Source organism: Arachis hypogaea, chromosome 4 (assembly GCF_003086295.3).
Source record: "Arachis hypogaea cultivar Tifrunner chromosome 4, arahy.Tifrunner.gnm2.J5K5, whole genome shotgun sequence".
Taxonomy (NCBI): domain Eukaryota; kingdom Viridiplantae; phylum Streptophyta; class Magnoliopsida; order Fabales; family Fabaceae; genus Arachis; species Arachis hypogaea.
The window spans coordinates 46,942,681-46,964,361 of record NC_092039.1 but is presented as its reverse complement, the minus strand read 5'-3'; the positions used below and the strand labels follow the sequence as shown (position 1 = coordinate 46,964,361).

General features: G+C 40.1%; 1 non-coding gene across 1 annotated transcript; it reads right to left on the bottom strand.

Annotated features, from left to right (window-relative positions):
* Positions 1-21,202: 21,202 nt before the first annotated feature.
* On the bottom strand, positions 21,203-21,306 carry LOC112799357 (small nucleolar RNA R71). The gene has a single exon (XR_003200933.1). It is a non-coding gene; the product is annotated as a small nucleolar RNA R71 (small nucleolar RNA).
* Positions 21,307-21,681: the final 375 nt, after the last annotated feature.

Genomic DNA, 21,681 nt, shown 5'->3' with positions numbered 1-21,681 from the left:
GGTTCCCTCGGGTCTAAAATGACTCCGGTCTGGCAATAACCCAGCGGATAGCATCCGAATCAAAATCAAAACTAAAGTCATCACGCTGGAATAGGACCTCTTGGTAACTGTCTACCTCATCCGCCACTGGTAAGACATTAAGTACCCATTGAATAGCTCCCTCCGAGACTGGGACTTGCTTCTAGTGCACAAAAACAGTGTGAAGAGAAGGAGAGTGGTAATTGGAGTAGAACTCCACCACCCAAAAGAGGTTGGCTTCTTGTGGTCTCCGCATCAGAAATCCCCATTGCCGCCACTCAAGGCGGGGTAGGATACACTGAACAAGATGCTCCGGAGGAACGAGGACATGTTCAGAATGATAACTTCTTTCAATAATAGCGAGGGGCATGAGCTCACAATAGCGATTGGAAAACCTAGTGGGATCCCTTGAAGGATTGTCCTTCTCTAGCTCATCAATATCAATGATTCCCTTCTTCCTTTAGGGAGGGGCTTGACTTTTGGTGCGGGAAGCACCTTCGTAGTTGTCCTTCGAGGTGCCTTCTTGGTAGGCAGTTTGTTCGGAGCTCTTCCTTTCTTCTTTTTGATGGCCATCTTGAAAAGGAAATGAAAAGAGAAACATTAAACTCGAAGAAGAAACAAAGCCATAAAACATGCTAGTGAGACGTAATGCCATAGAACATTAGAGAGTCTTGAAGACATGACAGCTGCAACAGGTGAGCAAGACAACAATGCAAATTTGGGCAAGTTACTAGTAAGAGATGCAAGAGCGAGAAAGGCATGCAAGTAAGGCATGAGAAGAAAAAGCTCAAGTATCAGTGGCAACACAAAGTACCGTATGCAAGAAGGATATTAAACACAAGAAAATCAATCACCTAATCAAACTAAAGACAATAAAGCATGCAAGAGGAACTAAAGTAGAGTTAGAGAGGGTGGAAACAAAATTCTTACAATATGACATAAGGAAACAAGTCATGGGCATGAGCATGTGAATGGTAAAGATGAGTTGCAATAAGCTCAATGCACAATAAGAAATCAAGTGTAGCGGGGGAAAGCACAAAATTGAAAGCATAGTGTCCAAACGAACTAAAAGTCTCACAGGTGCTTTTCAACAAACGCTTGGTGTGCAATACGCAAACACTAAGCACATTGAACAAATGCAAAGATTTAACATCCAAAATACAACATCAAACATCAAAGCGTCACCACATAATCATAAAGAAGTCAAAACAAAGCAAGATAACCCATCAATGCAAGAAATAAGTCCAACTTCAACACCCATGGAAAATAGAAAAAGAAAGCAAGCAAAAAGCAAAATTGAAATAAATAAAAAGCAAGTAAGAATGGAAAAGAGTAATGAAATGCAACTAATAAGAGAGAAAAAATGGGAACAAAAGCAAAGAAAAGAAGGTGGGGGTAGAAAACCTTGAGTAGGGGAAGAATGTGAGGTGAAGTGCAAGTGGGAAGGGGAGAAGAAAGATTGGAGAAGGAGAGGAAAGAGAAAGTGGGACCGTCATAGGTGGTGGTCACCGGTGGAGGATGCCGCCGGTGGGAGTGGCGGAGAAACGGTGGAAAGAGGGAGTGAGGAAGAAATGAAGAGGGAATGGAAGAAGAAGAATGAAGAAAGAAATGAAAACAGGGCGCGCTGTGTTATCAGCTGTGTCGTGAAAGTGACGCGTGCGCACAATCCACGCGTACGCGTGGATGAGTAGGAGGAGCAAGAACGCGCAAGCATCACCCACGCGTACGCATGGGCAGCATAGAGGTAAAGGACGTGGTCGTTTCCTGAGACGCACACGCGTGGAAGCTGTTGTGCGTGCGGCACGAAGGTAGTATGAAACTCGCACAACTCTCGGATGCATGTACCAAGAGTTGGCTATAGGACAATCAACACGTACGCGTCAACTGACGCGTACGCGTGGGTGGTCAGAATGAAGAAAAACGCGTAAGCGTGCTCCACGCGCAAGTTGTGCTCCCAGCACAGGTTTCGCACAGTGTTCGCATAAATCTCGGGTTCCAAGTACTACAAGTTGCAATTGCGCAATCGACACGTACGCATCACCCACGCTTACGAGTGGATTTGTGAAACAGCAAGAGACGCGTACGCGTCAATTGACGAGCACACGTGATAGGAGTCTTGCGTGTGGCACAATGTTGGCATAAATTTTGCATAACTCTCGGGTTTTTAGCCCAAGGGTGCAGAAATACCATTGACGCGGACGATTCTAGCACACTTGCTCGTGGATACCCTTTTTTCTTTGTTTTTTTTCATATTGATGCCAGGGCATCTTGGCTAGTTTCAATGACCTTTTCTTTACTATTTTAGGGTAGTTTCATGCATTTTCTTCGTAAATAAGCAAGTTTTGGATGAAAATACACTTAAATATTGATTCAAGCAAACATTGTGAACTTTACAAGATTTCATGAGAATTAGGCAGGAATTGAATGATATAATTGATGATGCATAATCTCATGACTTGTAATAGAGCATTGATGCACTTTAATTGCTTGATTTTAGGACAAAGGAAGCAAGAAGGAGCCACGTTAGCAGCCACGTTAATCTAATTAACGTGACCACTAACGTGGAATGGGGACAAGCTTGTAGCGTTAATGGAAAAAGTGATCGCCAATAATGCCTTTGAAGCCATCATAGCCCACGTTAGTTGCCAAGTTAACTATATTAACGTGGTAGCTAACGTAGAGGAGGAATAGGAGCTCCAACGTTAGTGGTAAAAGTGAATGCCACTAACGTTCCAAAAAGGCACAATTAAGCCACGTTAAGAGTCACGTTAATCTAATTAACGTGAACTCTAACGTGGGAGGAGGAAGCAATCGCCAACATTAGTGACACTCACCTTTGTCACTAACGTTGGATTAAGCCAAGAGTGCCCACGTTAGTTGTCACGTTAAGACCACTAACGTGAAGAGTAATGTGGAGCTAAGCATCATAAGCCAATGTTAGTGACACTCACCTTAGTCACTAACGTTGGAGATGGCAATCACCACCACGTTAGTGACCACGTTAATCCAATTAACGTGAACTCTAACATGGGAAGGAGGGGCGTTTGGAGCATTGATGCATTCGCATATTTGCCATTTTAACTAGTTAGTTTAGTTAGTTTTAGCTTAGGTTCATTCACTTTCTTTGAAATAAATGAGCAATTTTGTGAGTTTTTCTCCATGCATCCATGAACCAAGAATTAAGTGAAATTTGGCATAATTCATGCAAATAAATCAAGGAGTTTATATACAAGTTGATGTGAATGATTCCCTTGAAAATTATTGCATAAGATGGCAAAACTTTGAGGAAAGTTCTTTGGTTTATGTTAGGTGATGAAGCAAGAAGACAATGGAGCAAGAAAATATTGGAGAAAGGAAGAACAAGCAAGTTGGCAACTTGGAAATCAAGTTGGCAACTTGCTAGTGTGTGTCCAGCAGAGTTGGCAGCTTGACCTCCCCCTCTTCAAGGATGAATATCTTGAACCACAAGGATCCAATTGGCATGATTCCAATTGCGTTGAGAAGCTGACATCAAGAGCTTTCCAACGATATATAATAGTCCATAATGTGGCGAGGAATGGAAGCTCAAATCAGAGGGAAACTCAAGCCCCAAGAGCAAGGAAATGAAGCATTGCAAGTTGCCAACTTGAGCAGCAAGTTGGCAACGCCAGGAGCCATCACGGGAAGCCACCAGGGGAAGAGTAGCACGTTGCCAACGCCAACACCAAGTTGGCAATGCCCAAGCCAAGTTGAAGAAGAGCCTGGCGTTGTTGCTGGCGTGTTTGCCAACAACTTGGGCAACAACGCCCAGGCAGCTTGAGGATGCTCTCTTCAAGAACGTATATCTTGAGCTAGAAAACTCCAATTGAAGTGAAATCAGTGGCATTGGAAAGTAGACATCAAGAGCTTTTCAACCATATATCACAATATGAAATTGGAGTTCATTTGAAGGTTCAAATGTTGGCTTCATTTAGAGCCTCAAACATGGAAAGTATTGTTTCTGGCTTGCTCACCAAGTTGGCAACGCCCAACCAAGTTGCCAACGCCCAAAATGAAGAAAGGAGTGCCATTCAAGTTGCCAATGCCAGGGAGAGGCACCAACCAGGTTGCCAACGCCCACAAGGCGCACCAACCAGGTTCCAACGCCCACAAGGCGCACCAACCACGTTGCCAACGCCCACAAGCCTTGCCATGGACGTTGCCAACGCCAGGAAGCATTGTTTAGAGCCTTGGAAAGGCTCGAGCACGTTGCCAACGTGCTAAAGGGAAGGAGTGTTTGGCAACAACGCCAGAATGGTGAAGAAATTGTGGTGCACGTTGCCAACTTGGAAATGAATGGGCGTTATTCACAACAACTCCAACAAGGCAGCCTGACCATGTCCTCTTCAATGGAAGATATCTTGAGCTACAGAGATCCAAATTGAGTGCTTCCAAATGCATTGGAAAGCTGACATTCAGAGCTTTCCAACCATATATAATAGTCTATAGTGGAGCACAAAATTGAAGCCAAACCAGAGTCATCTTTAGGCCCTAAAAACAAGAACATGAAGTGAAATTCAAGAAGGCTAGAGATTAGCCTTGGAGTGTGGCTCGAGCACGTTGCCAACGTGCTAGATAGGGGGCGTGTTTTGCAACAACGCCAGCCCCAAGCCCTTGCCTTGGGAGAGTAAGGCACGAGCACGTTGCCAACTTGGGGTTTAAGGTGCGTTATTGGCAACAACTTGGCAACAATTTGGCAGCTTGACCTTACCTTCTTTGAGGAACCATAACTTGAGCTAGGAAAGTCCAATTGAGGTGATTCCAGTGGCATTAGAAAATAGACATCAAGAGCTTTCCAATGATGTATAATAGTCCATATTGAGGCTGGAGGTTGACACTCAAATTCTGGGCTACATTTAGCATGAAAGTAGAGCCAAGAAGAGGAAAAGCAAGTTGTTGGCAACAACTTGGGCTAGCAACGCCCAAGTCTCATACTTCACTACCAGGAAATTGGCATGCACGTTGCCAACGTGCATTATGCCTAGAGTTAGTGCCAATAACGCCAAGCCAATGGGCCAGAAACATGATGAATGAACTCTTCCTTTCCAAGTCTAGCAACACTTCCAATTGAGCCAAGAATTCAACAATGAGAAAGCCCACATTGCTAACCCAAATTGGAGATCTCTGAAGAAGTTTTGGGAGTAGTATAAATAGAAGAGATTGATGTACTTGTAAAGAACTTTTGGATTTTTACACTCTTACTTTACTTTTTACACTTAGTCATTTTTACACATTTTAGCACTTGTATTTGACACTCTTTTGGTACTTCCGGGAGAGGACCCTGAGAGCTACTCTTGGTTCATCTTGGAACTTCTCTTCTTGATTTTCTTAATCTTCAAGCATTTACCTCTTCTTCTTCATCTTTCTTTGCAATTTAGTTTAACTTTGATTGATGGAAATTGTTGTTGAAATTGGAGCTATGATTCACTAAACCCCTTTCATTAGGGGGAGGAGCTCTGTTGGTTGGAATGAATTGGTGAACCCATCTTCTCTTTCTCAATTTTAGTGGTTGATCTAAAGAGGGAACTCTTGTTCTTCAAAGATTCAACCACCATCGAGAGAGGGGTTAATCTATATGAATTATGTGGTGAATTTGATGAATGAGCCACATAATTCAGTTTAGAGTTCATCCTCTCATGATTTCCTCAATCAACATACCTTGGTTAGTATGTGAGATGTAACTCTCCTTGGTTGAGATTTTGGAAATTGTGTGGCTGGATTAAAATTGATCTTCATCTCTTCTCATGAACAATTAGATCACGAGAGTGGCAATTGGCTATGTTGAGAGAGATTGAATCACCAAGAGATTGGGATTCAATCACCCATTTGCCATGGATCTATACCCATGATTGAGAAGGATTTGACTAACATCAATTCATGAAAACTAACATCTCTAATCCCTAATGATCCTCTCTATCATTAACTCTCATTTCTCTTGCTCTAGCTATTTGATTACCCAATTCCCAATCCCTTTCTACATTCTGTCTATTTACTACTCTTGTTATTTACATTCTGTTCATCTACTTCTTGCCATTTACCTTTGATGTTATTTAAGTTTCTTGCAATTTAAGTTTCCGTCATTTACTTGCACTTCATTTCTTTATTCTAGTTCTTTACATTCTTTGCCATTTAAATTCTTGCAATTATGTTTAAAAATCAAAATGCTCATGAAATCAAAACTATGTTTGCTTGACTAAATCTACCATTTAACTAAAGTTGCTTAATCTACCAATCCTCGTGGGATCGACCTCACTCTTAGTGAGTCTTACTACTTGATACGACCCGGTATACTTGCCGGTTGTACGTGAATTCTAATTTTTACGTATCAAGTTTTTGGCGCCGTTGCCGGGGATTGGAAAAGATTGACAATGATTAAGTGAATGGTAGTTTAGATTAAGCATTTTCTTTGTTTTTGCTTTGTACAGTTCTTTTAATCTTTTTGTTTTCTTCTTGACACTAAGTGTTTGTGTTATTGCCTCACTAAGAGATTCTCATCTGAGATATGAATTTCAATTGCTTTGGTGATTGTGTTTAACAAAACTTAAATGGAGTTTACCTCATCTTTTGACCAAACAAACTTTCTGGGATATCACCCACCACCACCAATCTCTAATGGTGGCTGGGAATATCACCAAGAAAATACAAATTCTGAGCACTCCAATCCATGGAGATTTGCTTCAGAGACACAAGATGAGCAAGAGAATCATATGGGATACCAACCACCACCACAAAATGATTCATATCATTATCCTTATGGTGGATGGGAATATCAACAAGAAATGATGGATCATGAGCAATCAACCCAAATGGGATATGCCCCAAGGTCACATAATGATCAAGAAAGTTACATGGGGTATTTTCCACCACCACAAAATGATTCAAGTTACCATACTAATTGTGGTTGGGAAAATCAAGACCAAGGAATGATGGGGTTTGAGCAATCAAACCAAATGGGATGCTTCACAAGAACACAAAATGATTCATACTCCTATGAATGGGACAACTATCCAAATTGTGATTGGGAAGGACAAAACCAAGGAGAATTCAATGTTTCGTATCCCATCCATCATGAGCCAGCACCTCTTAATTATCCAACCTCACCTCCAAATTTTTCATATCAAAATTCTTCACCACTTGATTATGCCTCAACACAAAGTTTCCTCCAAAATCCATACCATTCATCCCATCAATCACACAACTTATTCCACACCCCTCAACACAACTTCACCACAACACATTCACGTCACCAAAATTACTCTCAACCTTCATCTCTTGAATTAACAGATGAGGAATACCTTGAAGGCATTGAAATACAGAGAAAATTAGTGGAATTTTACACAAAATCCCCATCTTGGGAAGAAACCATCCTCGAGCAGATAAATGGGTCCTTAGAGCAAACAAAGAGAAACTTAGAACCATCAAACAGTACGGATGAAGACAAATTTGTGGGTGAGGAAGTGGAAAAGCAAGATGAGGAAGCCTCTGTGTCAAGAGAAATTTCAATGAAAAATGAGGTAGAGGTGGTTGAACCTGAAATTGCACTTGAGATGACAAGAGAACATGAAGACTCACAACTCTCACAAACTTCCCTGGACCAAAACGCCTCAACACTTGAAACCATGATTGAAAGGTATGAAGAGGAGATGAAGAAATGTTGGGAAGATCAACAAACCTCCTCCATGATAGAGCTATTAAAGCAAATGTTGGGTGCAAAGAAAGGAGTGGAGGAGCATGAACGTGAGGAAGTCATTCCAGAGAATTCACACTCAAGTGAAGCAGAAAATCACATGAAGGAAGGGCTCATGGAACCACCAATACAAAAGGCTTTTGATGAAAAGAAGACTCCAACAATCACACAACCACCAAGACTTGGATTCAAGGAAGTGAAGGCAATTAACAAAAGCACCAAGAAGAGGATTGCGACCAAGCTACCAAGGACAATATTCATGAAGAAAAAAGGGTCAACCACAAGCAATCCTCCCCATAATCCAGCAAGCAAGCTCAATCAAGCCATTAACAAAAGAAAGTTTGCTGAGGAGAGGCCAAGACAGGGGACACTAGCTGAATCTTCTCCCCCCTTAAGGTCATTCCTATTAACAAACTGGAAGAAGAGGAAGAAAGTGAACAACATGTCAACCATAGGTATAATTTCTCTTCTCTGCTTTGTTTTTGTTCTTTGTTTTATTTAAATTCAATAAATTGGCATATGGTTACATTTTAAGTTTGGTGTTGTCTTGCAAAAAATTGTTTTTCAATCTTTTTGGATGATTGCATCAAATCAAAAATGAAAGTGACACACCAAGATTCTAAGTTTGGTGTGCCATTTATTTTCTATGCAATTTATTCAAGCAACACTACTTGTCTGCATAATCATAATGCCTCTGCAGTTTTAGTTTTCTCTTTTGATTTAACACTTTTGCATTCTACTTACTTTAGTTATTTTTCTATCTTTAAACGCTTTCATTTAGTTTGCTTATTAACTGTTTTTGTTAATACATTACCAAGAGATCCTTATTCATGATAGATTCTTAGCTTGATGATTGTATTTAACATACAACAGTTTCATTTGCTTAGCTTTAATTCAAATAAATTGACATATGATTGCATTCTAAGTTTGGTGTTGCTATGCAACAAAAATTTGTTTCTAATCTGTACTGGATACTTGCATTAATTCCAAGTGAAAGTGTCACACTAAGTTTGGTGTGCCACTTATCTTTTATGCAATGTATTGTGCTCACCTTCTTAAGTTTGCAATCAAAATGTCTCTGTCTCTTGTGCCTTAATTGTTATCTTTAATTTTGTTTGCTTGAAACACATGTGCTACTAATGTTTCATTGTGTAAGACATTCATGATCTATCTTAGCCCCATAGCCACGGTTTTAATTGTTGCTTGAGGACAAGCAATCATTCTAAGTTTGGTGTGGGAAGGGAAAGAAAAGGAGGAAAAGGACAACAATAGAGAAGATAAATTACAAGGTTGTAAAGTTCATTCTTTTTCTCATTTGTTTCCAGCACTTTAAATTGCATGATTGTCTTATTACCTTCTCTGTATACATGTGAGATATGAATGGGCATAGTTTGATTTCTAAATTGCAATATGCTGCTGTGGCATTATGACTACCAACTTGAGTTTTGTGAATTCAAAAGCAATAAAGCATCATGATCATAAACAAACAAGGCATGAAAGAAGAACTTAGCATGTGCATACAAATATTGGAAAGCTAGTAGGATTGATTGTTGCTCAAGTACATTAGATTTTATTTAATTGAAGTTTTCATCTAGGACTTTTTGTGAAATCTTTTGAAAATCATGAAAACCTTGAAGAAGCAAATGCAATTAAGGCAAGAAAAGAAAAAGGGAAAGAATGAGAAAGCTGAAGGCTCTGAGTACCAATGACAATTTCATTGTTATGTACTTGTGGTGTTTATGTATCAAGTAAAATGCTTGAAAACAAAACACTTAGAAGTCAAGGCTAGGCTCAAGTGCAAAAGCACTCCCTCAAAGCTCAAGGTTCTGAGCATCAATGATTAGAGAGTCAAGAAAAGAAAAGAAAAAATGAGCCTAATGAAGTCCTCTAATTAAATGCTTGTGGTGCTTATGTATCAAGTGGTAATACTTGAAAACAAAGCATTTAGAATCGTAGCTTTGTTATTAACTCATGGGGCAAAGCACCCAAAAGGAGAAGCTAATAAGAAAAATCAAAAGCTTGTTTCAAGGAAGAATTATAAGAAAAAGATTTCATAAAGTGAGCTAGATAGAAACATCAATCATTTACATTCCTTTTGTGATTGTAGCATGCATAGAAAACTAGCTTGCCATGAACATTAACTTGCTATTCTTCTAACCTTGGATTGTCAATCTCTATTGCATGATTCTTTTCTTGCTTGAGGACAAGCAAGGTTTAAGTTTGGTGTTGTGATGCATTCGCATATTTGCCATTTTAACTAGTTAGTTTAGTTAGTTTTAGCTTAGGTTCATTCACTTTCTTTGAAATAAATGAGCAATTTTGTGAGTTTTTCTCCATGCATCCATGAACCAAGAATTAAGTGAAATTTGGCATAATTCATGCAAATAAATCAAGGAGTTTATATACAAGTTGATGTGAATGATTCCCTTGAAAATTATTGCATAAGATGGCAAAACTTTGAGGAAAGTTCTTTGGTTTATGTTAGGTGATGAAGCAAGAAGACAATGGAGCAAGAAAATATTGGAGAAAGGAAGAACAAGCAAGTTGGCAACTTGGAAATCAAGTTGGCAACTTGCTAGTGTGTGTCCAGCAGAGTTGGCAGCTTGACCTCCCCCTCTTCAAGGATGAATATCTTGAACCACAAGGATCCAATTGGCATGATTCCAATTGCGTTGAGAAGCTGACATCAAGAGCTTTCCAACGATATATAATAGTCCATAATGTGGTGAGGAATGGAAGCTCAAATCAGAGGGAAACTCAAGCCCCAAGAGCAAGGAAATGAAGCATTGCAAGTTGCCAACTTGAGCAGCAAGTTGGCAACGCCAGGAGCCATCAGGGGAAGCCACCAGGGGAAGAGTAGCACGTTGCCAACGCCAACACCAAGTTGGCAACGCCCAAGCCAAGTTGAAGAAGAGCCTGGCGTTGTTGCTGGCGTGTTTGCCAACAACTTGGGCAACAACGCCCAGGCAGCTTGAGGATGCTCTCTTCAAGAACGTATATCTTGAGCTAGAAAACTCCAATTGAGGTGAAATCAGTGGCATTGGAAAGTAGACATCAAGAGCTTTTCAACCATATATCACAATATGAAATTGGAGTTCATTTGAAGGTTCAAATGTTGGCTTCATTTAGAGCCTCAAACATGGAAAGTATTGTTTCTGGCTTGCTCACCAAGTTGGCAACGCCCAACCAAGTTGCCAACGCCCAAAATGAAGAAAGGAGTGCCATTCAAGTTGCCAACGCCAGGGAGAGGCACCAACCAGGTTGCCAACGCCCACAAGGCGCACCAACCAGGTTCCAACGCCCACAAGGCGCACCAACCACGTTGCCAACGCCCACAAGCCTTGCCATGGACGTTGCCAACGCCAGGAAGCATTGTTTAGAGCCTTGGAAAGGCTCGAGCACGTTGCCAACGTGCTAAAGGGAAGGAGTGTTTGGCAACAACGCCAGAATGGTGAAGAAATTGTGGTGCACGTTGCCAACTTGGAAATGAATGGGCGTTATTCACAACAACTCCAACAAGGCAGCCTGACCATGTCCTCTTCAATGGAAGATATCTTGAGCTACAGAGATCCAAATTGAGTGCTTCCAAATGCATTGGAAAGCTGACATTCAGAGCTTTCCAACCATATATAATAGTCTATAGTGGAGCACAAAATTGAAGCCAAACCAGAGTCATCTTTAGGCCCTAAAAACAAGAACATGAAGTGAAATTCAAGAAGGCTAGAGATTAGCCTTGGAGTGTGGCTCGAGCACGTTGCCAACGTGCTAGATAGGGGGCGTGTTTTGCAACAACGCCAGCCCCAAGCCCTTGCCTTGGGAGAGTAAGGCACGAGCACGTTGCCAACTTGGGGTTTAAGGTGCGTTATTGGCAACAACTTGGCAACAATTTGGCAGCTTGACCTTACCTTCTTTGAGGAACCATAACTTGAGCTAGGAAAGTCCAATTGAGGTGATTCCAGTGGCATTAGAAAATAGACATCAAGAGCTTTCCAATGATGTATAATAGTCCATATTGAGGCTGGAGGTTGACACTCAAATTCTGGGCTACATTTAGCATGAAAGTAGAGCCAAGAAGAGGAAAAGCAAGTTGTTGGCAACAACTTGGGCTAGCAACGCCCAAGTCTCATACTTCACTACCAGGAAATTGGCATGCACGTTGCCAACGTGCATTATGCCTAGAGTTAGTGCCAATAACGCCAAGCCAATGGGCCAGAAACATGATGAATGAACTCTTCCTTTCCAAGTCTAGCAACACTTCCAATTGAGCCAAGAATTCAACAATGAGAAAGCCCACATTGCTAACCCAAATTGGAGATCTCTGAAGAAGTTTTGGGAGTAGTATAAATAGAAGAGATTGATGTACTTGTAAAGAACTTTTGGATTTTTACACTCTTACTTTACTTTTTACACTTAGTCATTTTTACACATTTTAGCACTTGTATTTGACACTCTTTTGGTACTTCCGGGAGAGGACCCTGAGAGCTACTCTTGGTTCATCTTGGAACTTCTCTTCTTGATTTTCTTAATCTTCAAGCATTTACCTCTTCTTCTTCATCTTTCTTTGCAATTTAGTTTAACTTTGATTGATGGCAATTGTTGTTGAAATTGGAGCTATGATTCACTAAACCCCTTTCATTAGGGGGAGGAGCTCTGTTGGTTGGAATGAATTGGTGAACCCATCTTCTCTTTCTCAATTTTAGTGGTTGATCTAAAGAGGGAACTCTTGTTCTTCAAAGATTCAACCACCATCGAGAGAGGGGTTAATCTATATGAATTATGTGGTGAATTTGATGAATGAGCCACATAATTCAGTTTAGAGTTCATCCTCTCATGATTTCCTCAATCAACATACCTTGGTTAGTATGTGAGATGTAACTCTCCTTGGTTGAGATTTTGGAAATTGTGTGGCTGGATTAAAATTGATCTTCATCTCTTCTCATGAACAATTAGATCACGAGAGTGGCAATTGGCTATGTTGAGAGAGATTGAATCACCAAGAGATTGGGATTCAATCACCCATTTGCCATGGATCTATACCCATGATTGAGAAGGATTTGACTAACATCAATTCATGAAAACTAACATCTCTAATCCCTAATGATCCTCTCTATCATTAACTCTCATTTCTCTTGCTCTAGCTATTTGATTACCCAATTCCCAATCCCTTTCTACATTCTGTCTATTTACTACTCTTGTTATTTACATTCTGTTCATCTACTTCTTGCCATTTACCTTTGATGTTATTTAAGTTTCTTGCAATTTAAGTTTCCGTCATTTACTTGCACTTCATTTCTTTATTCTAGTTCTTTACATTCTTTGCCATTTAAATTCTTGCAATTATGTTTAAAAATCAAAATGCTCATGAAATCAAAACTATGTTTGCTTGACTAAATCTACCATTTAACTAAAGTTGCTTAATCTACCAATCCTCGTGGGATCGACCTCACTCTTAGTGAGTCTTACTACTTGATACGACCCGGTATACTTGCCGGTTGTACGTGAATTCTAATTTTTACGTATCAAGCATTAGTGACAAAGGTAAGTGTCACTAATGCTCTTGAAGCTTAGGCATGCCCACGTTAAGGGTCACGTTAGTTATACTAACATGAACTCTAACGTAGGGAAATGGGGCAAAAAGCAATGTTATTGGAAAAGGTGAGTGCTAATAACGTTTGCGAAGGACAAAGAGGCAATGTTAGTGGTCACGTTAGTGCCACTAATGTTGAAGTTAACATAGATCATTTTGGGTTGGAACGTTAATGAAAAAGGTGATCGTCACTAACGTTCTCGGACCCACATTTTCACTTAACATTAACACCACTAACGTCCTAACTAACGTCCATGCCTAACTCACACTTTTCTGCAAGCAAAGCTGAGCCCACTGAAGATTGTAACTGCTTTAACTCAAGATCAAAGGCCCATATCCAAGACTTGAAGAACTAACTAGAAGATCAAGAAGAGTAGTATATATAGGAGTAGTTTTGAACTAGAAGGGAGCTTGGCATTTTTGGAGAACTACACTCTGTATATTTACTTTTCTGCATTTTCTAGTTTTGTTAAGAATGTACTATTTTTCTACCATTTTCCATTTTTCAGAGCTATGAACAACTAAACCCCTATTCATTAAGTTAGGGAGCTCTGTTGTAATTTGATGGATCAATTATAGTTTTCATTCTTCTTCCTCTTTCTTTTCTCTTGATTTACTTGAAAGCTTTCGATCTTAATTCAATTGGTTAGTTGTCTTGGAAAAGAAACTCTCCATAATTAGATCTCCTCTGATCATTGGAAAAGGGATGAGGAGATCATGCTAGAAATTCTTTCTCATGTTGGACCAAATTGGGGTTTGGACGGATATAGTGACATGTAATCCTCCCAACACTTTGATTTGGAAATACATGTGGTATAATCAGTGACCATACTTCATCTCTTCCCATGAGCAATTAAATCAAGGAATTGGGCAATTGTTCAAGCTTAGAGAGATTGGGTTGCCAAGAAATTGAGATCTAATCACCTAAGATTGCCAAGGAGATCAATGAATGCATTGATTAAGGAAGAGATGCGAATGAACTTGATCTGGAGAATGCAACATCTCCTAAGCCCAATGAATCCCCCATTTCTGATCTTACCCATTCTCTTTACATTCTGCCATTTATCTTCATGCTTAATTCCCCAAATCCCCATTTAAGATTCTGCACTTTACTTTCTGCACTTTACTTTCCCGCCATTTAATTTTCTGCAACTCTCAACCAAATTTCTGTTTAGCTCAACTAGCACATCTTTCCAACTAAAGTTGCTTGACCAATCAATCCCTGTGGGATTCGACCTCACTCTATTGTGAGTTTTTACTTGACGATAATTCGGTATACTTACCGAAGGGAAATTTGTTGAGAGACAAGTTTTCATGCATCAAGTTTATGGCACCATTCTCAGGGATTGATTTTGTATCGACAATGATTAAGTTGGAATTTCACTAGATTGAGCATTTTCTTTTGATTGTTTATTTTACCTAGTCATTTACCTTTAGTTTCAATTATTTTCTTCCTCATCCCTCTCCCCTCTTTGTTTTCTTTTTCTTTGTTATTATTTATGATTCTACTCACTAACCCACTAAGTGTTTGATAATTTGCACCACTCACACTAACATCCACTCTAACAAGAATAATCTCTTCATTTTATTTCTTGCTGTGTGCTCTGTTTGTCGTATGACAGGGAGAAGAAGCGGAGCTTCAACTTCCTTTGATTCCGAACCAGAGGGACCTTCCTTAGATTAAGGAGGGAAGCAAGAGGAAAAAGAGTTGTTGGTGATGAGGAAGAGGAAGAGTACTTTGAAACAAACATGGAGGAGAACTTGGAAAACAACCATGAAGAAGAAGCTTACAACCATGCCAGAGAAGGCCATGTGAATCATGTTGGGAAAGAAAGAAGAGTTCTAGGCTCTTACATCAATCCAAACCTAGGAAATTGTGGAAGTAGCATCCAAAAGCCAACCATACATGCCAATAACTTTGAATTAAAACCCCAGCTCATCACCCTTGTTCAGAACAATTGCTAATTTAGAGGAAGTGCCCAAGAAGACCCCAATCAACATCTAACCACCTTCCTAAGAATATGTGACACTGTGAAGTCTAATGGTGTTCATCCGGATATCTATAGACTACTTTTGTTCCCTTTTTCACTCAGGGACAAAGCATCTAAATGGCTGGAATCTTTTTCAAAGGAGAGTTTGACAAATTGGGAAGATGTGGTGAACAAATTTTTGGCAAGATTCTACCCTCCTCAAAGAATCATCAGATTGAGAGCTGAGGTACAAACCTTCAGGTAACAAGATGGTGAAACTCTCTCTGAGGCATGGGAGAGGTTTAAGGACTTAACAAGAAGGTTCCCACCAGACATGTTCAATGAATGGGTTCAACTGCACATTTTCTATGAAGGTCTTTCTTACGAATCAAAGAAAGCCGTGGACCATTCATCTGGGGGATCTCTAAACAAGAAGAAAACCATTGAAGAAGCTATAGATGTCATTGAGACTGTTGCTGAGAATGACTACTTCTATGCTTCTGAAAGGAGCAACACTCGAGGAGTGATGGAGCTGAACCACATGGATGCACTGTTGGCTTAAAATAAGATGATCACTAAGCAGTTAGCTAATCTTACCAAGAAGGTGGAAGAGAACCAAGTTGCAGCAGTCATCACTTTATCACCAGCTCAAGAAGGAGTGGATGCAGGAGAAGAAGGTGACTGGGAACAAGCCAATTATGTTGAAAACTCACCCAGACAGACCCATGACCCATACTCCAAAACTTACAATTCTGGTTGGAAAAACCACCCTAATTTTGGGTGGGGAAACCAACAAGACCAAGGCCAAGACTAGAGACGCCATAACCACAATCCCAACAATAATGCGACTCGCCAACATCCCTCACAGAGATCCTATCAACACCCACCTAATCATCCTTCTCAACCACCTAACCTCAACCCACCATCACCAACCGAAGATAGACTTTCTAGAATTGAGACTCTACTTGAAGACATATGTAAAGAAGTTCAAGATAGTAAAACATCTCGGGAAGAAATGCGATCCAATATGCAGAATCAAGATGCTGCCATCAAGAAACTTGAAACACAAATTGGCTACTTATTCAAGCAAGCCCCTAGCCACAACATTCACAACAACATTAATTCAACTCCAAGGGAGGATTTTCAGGCAATCACCCTCATAAATGGGAAGGAATTGAAGGAAACCTATAAGAAACCACAAGGGAAGAATGAAAAAGAAAAGGGCAAGAGAAAATTCAAGTTTCCACTCCCAAGTCACATCAAGAGGGAAAAGTGCTGAGGCCATACTTTCCAAAAGCCCCATACCCCCAGCAATTGAAGAAGAAGGGAGAGGACGACTAATTCTCAAGATTATTGGAAATCTTCAAGAAACTACAGATTAACATACCCTTTGCTGAAGCAATAGAGCAAATGTCGCTCTATGCCAAGTTCTTAAAGGAACTGATGACCAAGAATAGAAGTTGGAAGAACGATGAGACTGTGATACTCACTGAAGAATGCAGTGCCATCATCCAGCACAAATTGCCCCAGAAATTAAAGGATCATGGGAGTTTCCAAATTCCTTGCATCATAGGGGAAATCACAGTGAAAAAGGCTTTATGTGATCTGGGAGCTAGCATAAATCTGATGTCCTTAGCAATGATGAGGAAAATAAGGATTGAGGAAGCCAAACCAACAAGAATGGCCCTGCAACTAGCGGACTGATGAGCGGATAATTTATGCGCTTTTTGGCATTGTTTTTAGTATGTTTTAGTTAGTTTTTATTATATTTTTATTAGTTTTTAGTTAAAATTCACTTTTTTGGACTTTACTATGATTTTGTGTGTTTTTCTGTGATTTCAGGTATTTTCTGGCTGAAATTGAGGGACCTGAGCAAAAATCTGATTCAGAGGCTGAAAAGGACTGCAGATGCTGTTGAATTCTGACCTCCCTGCACTCAAAGTGGATTTCCTGGAGCTACAAAAGCCCAATTGGCGCGCTCTTAACTGCGTTGGAAATTAGATATCCTGGGCTTTCCAGCAATGTATAATAGTCCATACTTTGCCCGAGATTTGATGGCCCAAACAGGCGTTCCAAGTCAGCTCAAGAATTCTGATGTAAAACGCCGGAACTGGCAAATGGGAGTTAAACGCCCAAACTGGCACAAAAGCTGGCGTTTAAATCCAAGAAAAGTCTCCACACGAAAATACTTCAATGCTCAGCCCAAGCACACACCAAGTGGGCCCGAAAGTGGATTTTTATGTCATTTACTCATTTCTGTAAACCATAGCTACTAGTTCTCTATAAGTAGGACCTTTTGCTATTGTATTTACATCTTTTGATCATGTTTTTATGATTGAACCCTCTTTGGGAGGCTGGCCTCTCGGCCATGCCTAGACCTTGTTCTTATGTATTTTCAACGGTGGAGTTTCTACACACCATAGATTAAGGTGTGGAGCTCTGCTGTACCTCGAGTATTAATGCAATTACTATTATTCTTCTATTCAATTCAGCTTATTCTTGTTCTAGGATATCACTTGTTCCTCAACTTGATGAATGTGATGATCCGTGACACTCATCATCATTCTCACCTATGAACGTGTGCCTGACAACCACCTCCAGTCTACCTTAGATTGAGTGGATATATCTTGGATTTCTTAACCAGAATCTTCGTGGTATAAGCTAGAATTGATGGCGGCATTCAAGAGAATCCGGAAGGTCTAAACCTTGTATGTGGTATTCTGAGTAGGATTCGAGGATTGAATGACTGTGACGAGCTTCAATTTCGCGATTGTGGGGCGTTAGTGACAGACGCAAAAGAATCACTAGATTCTATTCTGACATGATCGAGAACCGATAGCTGAATAGCCGTGTTGTGACAGAGCGCGTTGAATGATGCCAAGGCATCTTAGGCTAGTTTCACTAGCATTTTTTCTGTTAGTTTTAGTTGTTTTATGCACTTTCTTGAGCTTAAAGTAACCAAGAATGGTTAAATGAATAACAAAGCAATGAACCATCCAAACAGTATGATTTTGATGCAAATTCCATGAGTTTTTAGTTATATTACTTGAATGCTATGCATGGAAGAATTCTCATGAAATTTTGCAAGACTTTGATGCAGTTGTTTGGATGATTTCAGGGAAGAAGAGGCTGGGCAAGGAAGCAACAAAATCAATAAAGGAAGCTTGAATATCACATGTGGAGTTTAAGTTCCAGTTTAAGCTTAAACTAGAACTTAAACTACCAAGCCATATAATGCTGGGAAGTGGCGTTTAAGCTCCAGTTTAAGCTTAAACTGGAGCTTAAACGCCAAAATCATGAAGGCTGAAACTGGAAGTTAAACGCCAGAAATGAGAAATGCACCAGGGAGCATTCCCACGTTTAAGCTCCAGTTTAACCTTAAACTGGAGCTTAAACGTGTTCAACTATTTTTCTACTCCAGGGTTTGCTTTCTCATTTCCACGTTTAAGCTCCAGTTTAAGGTTAAACTGGAGCTTAAACGTGTTCGACATTTCACACTCCTGGGTTGCTTTCTTCATTCCCACGTTTAAGCTCCAGTTTAAGGTTAAACTAGAGCTTAAACGTGTTCGACATTTCACCCTCCAGGAAGCATTTCCACGTTTAAGCTCCAGTTTAACCTTAAACTGGAGCTTAAACGTGTTCGACCCAATTTCTCCTCCAGGGTTACTTTCTTCGTTTCCACGTTTAAGCTTCAGTTTAACCTTAAACTGAAGCTTAAACGTGTTCGACATTTCACACTCCGTGTTTGTTTTCTTCCATTTCCACGTTTAAGCTTCAGTTTAACCTTAAACTGAAGCTTAAACTGCAACTTAAACGCCACTTTTTGAAAGGGTTTCTGGGCCAAAGATATTGCAGTTTAAGTTAGCATTTGAGCACAAACATTGACTTAAACATAATCTGGTATGAAACCCAATTGAATATCATGGTTTATGGGATTGGGCCTGAAGAATTGATGAGTCTGGAATTTCAATTTGTTGAGTCATGTGTCATTACTTGTTTATCACTAAGTTTGCTCAATGAATGTTACAGAATTAGATCAGCAGCCTCATCAAGATTATGGATCATAAACCCAAAGCAAAAGGAAATCAAGGAAAGGCCTCAAAGCCCAAGAAACACAACAGAAGCTCAATTTAGAAAGTGTATAAATAGGATAGAATTTAAGTTAGAAAGGATTTTTTTTTTGGACTGGGGGATCATAATTTTGCTAGTTTTCATAGTTTTTGTAATTGAATTCAGAGCTATGACTCACTAAACCCCTTTCATTGGGTTAGGGAGCTCTATTGTAATTCAATGAATCAATAATAGTTTTTATCTTCTTCTTCAACCTTTTCTCTTGAATTTTGTTAGAAAGCTTCTCGATCTAATTCCATTGGTTAGTTGTCTTGGGAAAGAAACTATCCATAATTGGAATCCTTCGGAACCTTGGGAAAGGAATGGAGGATTCATGCTAGAGAAGCTTTCTCACAGTGAATTGGATTGGGGTTTGGATGGATATTGTGACATGTAATCCTACCAAATTGTGGTTCATGAAACTGTGTGGTATAATCAGTGATCGAGCATCATCTCTTCTTATGAACATTTAAACCAAGGGATTGGGAATTTGTTTGTTTTTAGAGAGAATTGGTGAGCCAAGGGATTGGGATCCAATCATATAAGATTGCCAAGCAAAATTCAAAGAATGCATTGGTTGAGGAAGGGATAAAAATGTTTTGATTCGGAGATCTCAATATCTCCTAAAACCCAATGAATTCCCCATTTCTGATCTACCACTTTCTCTTTATATTCTGCAATTAAATTCATGCAATCACCCCATCCCTTTTTAGTTTCAGCAATTTAGCTTCTCGCTCTTTAATTCATGCAATTTAACATTCCGCAATTCTCATCTAAATCTTGATTCCGCTCAACTAGAACACACTTCTAATCCGAATTGCTCATTCAACCAATCCTTGTGGGATTCGACCTCACTCTATTGTGAGTTTTTACTTGACGATAACCGGTGCACTTGCCGGAAGGAATTTTTGCCGATCGTGCAATTTCCTAAAATCGTAGTTATCAAGTTTATGGCGCCGTTGCCGGGGATTGGTTTTCGATTGACAATTCTCAAATTGGAAGTTAACTAGATTGAGCATTTTTCTTGTTTTGTTAATTCAGTTCAAGTTACTTGTTGAATTTTAATTTCTGCACTCTGTTACTTGCTTTCTTTCTTTATGCCTTTAAATTCAAGCAACTAACTCACTGACCCACTAACTATTTGAATTAATTCCTCAACTGCTCTAACCATACTCTTCCATTAACCAAGAGTATTTCACTTGTTTGTTGCCTGTGCTGTGTTCTTGTATGATAGGTAGGAGAGGAGAGACATCAACTCCTCCATATACCGAACTAGAGAGGACCCTTCATAAACTTAGAAGGGAAGCAAGAGGAAAGAGAGTACTGAGAGAAGAAGAATCTGAAGGAGAATCTGAGGACAATTTTGAGGAAGCTCTAGATCTCAACATGGATAGAGAAGTTCACAACCATGAGAGAGCTGATGGAAACAATGCCATTCCCGAGAGGAGGGTTCTTGGTTCATACATAAACCCAACCTCTGGGAATTGTGGTAGCAGCATTCAGAAACCACCCATTCAGGCCAACAATTTTGAACTCAAACCACAGCTAATATCACTGGTGGAGGATCATTGTTCATTTGGTGGGAGTGCTAATGAAGATCCAAACCAACATCTCACAAAATTCCTGAGAATTTGCGACACTGTGAAGTCCAATGGAGTCCAGGAAGATGCCTATAAACTGCTCTTGTTCCCATTTTCACTTAGGGACAAGGCAGCTAAGTGGCTGGAATCATTCCCAAGGGGGAGCCTAACAACCTGGGATGAGGTGGAAAGCAAGTTTCTGGCACATTTCTACCCCCCACAAAAGGTCAATAGGCTTCGATCTGAGGTTCAGACTTTTAGACAACAAGATGGTGAAACTCTCTACGAGGCATGGGAGAGGTTCAAGGATTTGACAAGGAAATGCCCACCAGACATGTTCCATGACTGGGTGCAATTGCATATTTTCTATGATGGACTTTCTTATGAATCAAGGAAGGCTGTAGACCATTCATCAGGAGGTTCATTGAACAGGAAAAAGACTGTGGAAGAAGCCATTGAAGTGATTGAGACAGTGGCTGAGAATGAGTACTACTATGCTTCAGAGAGACACAACACTAAGGGAGTCATAGAGCTGAACCATGTTGATACAATTCTAGCCCAAAACAAGGTGTTTGCCAAGCAACTAGCAGAGCTCACCAGGAAATTAGAAACAAATCAAGCGGCTGCAATACACACACAAGATCAAGAGGAAGTAAGCACTGAAGGAGGTGATTGGGAAGAGGCCAACTATGTGGGAAATCAACAAAGGCA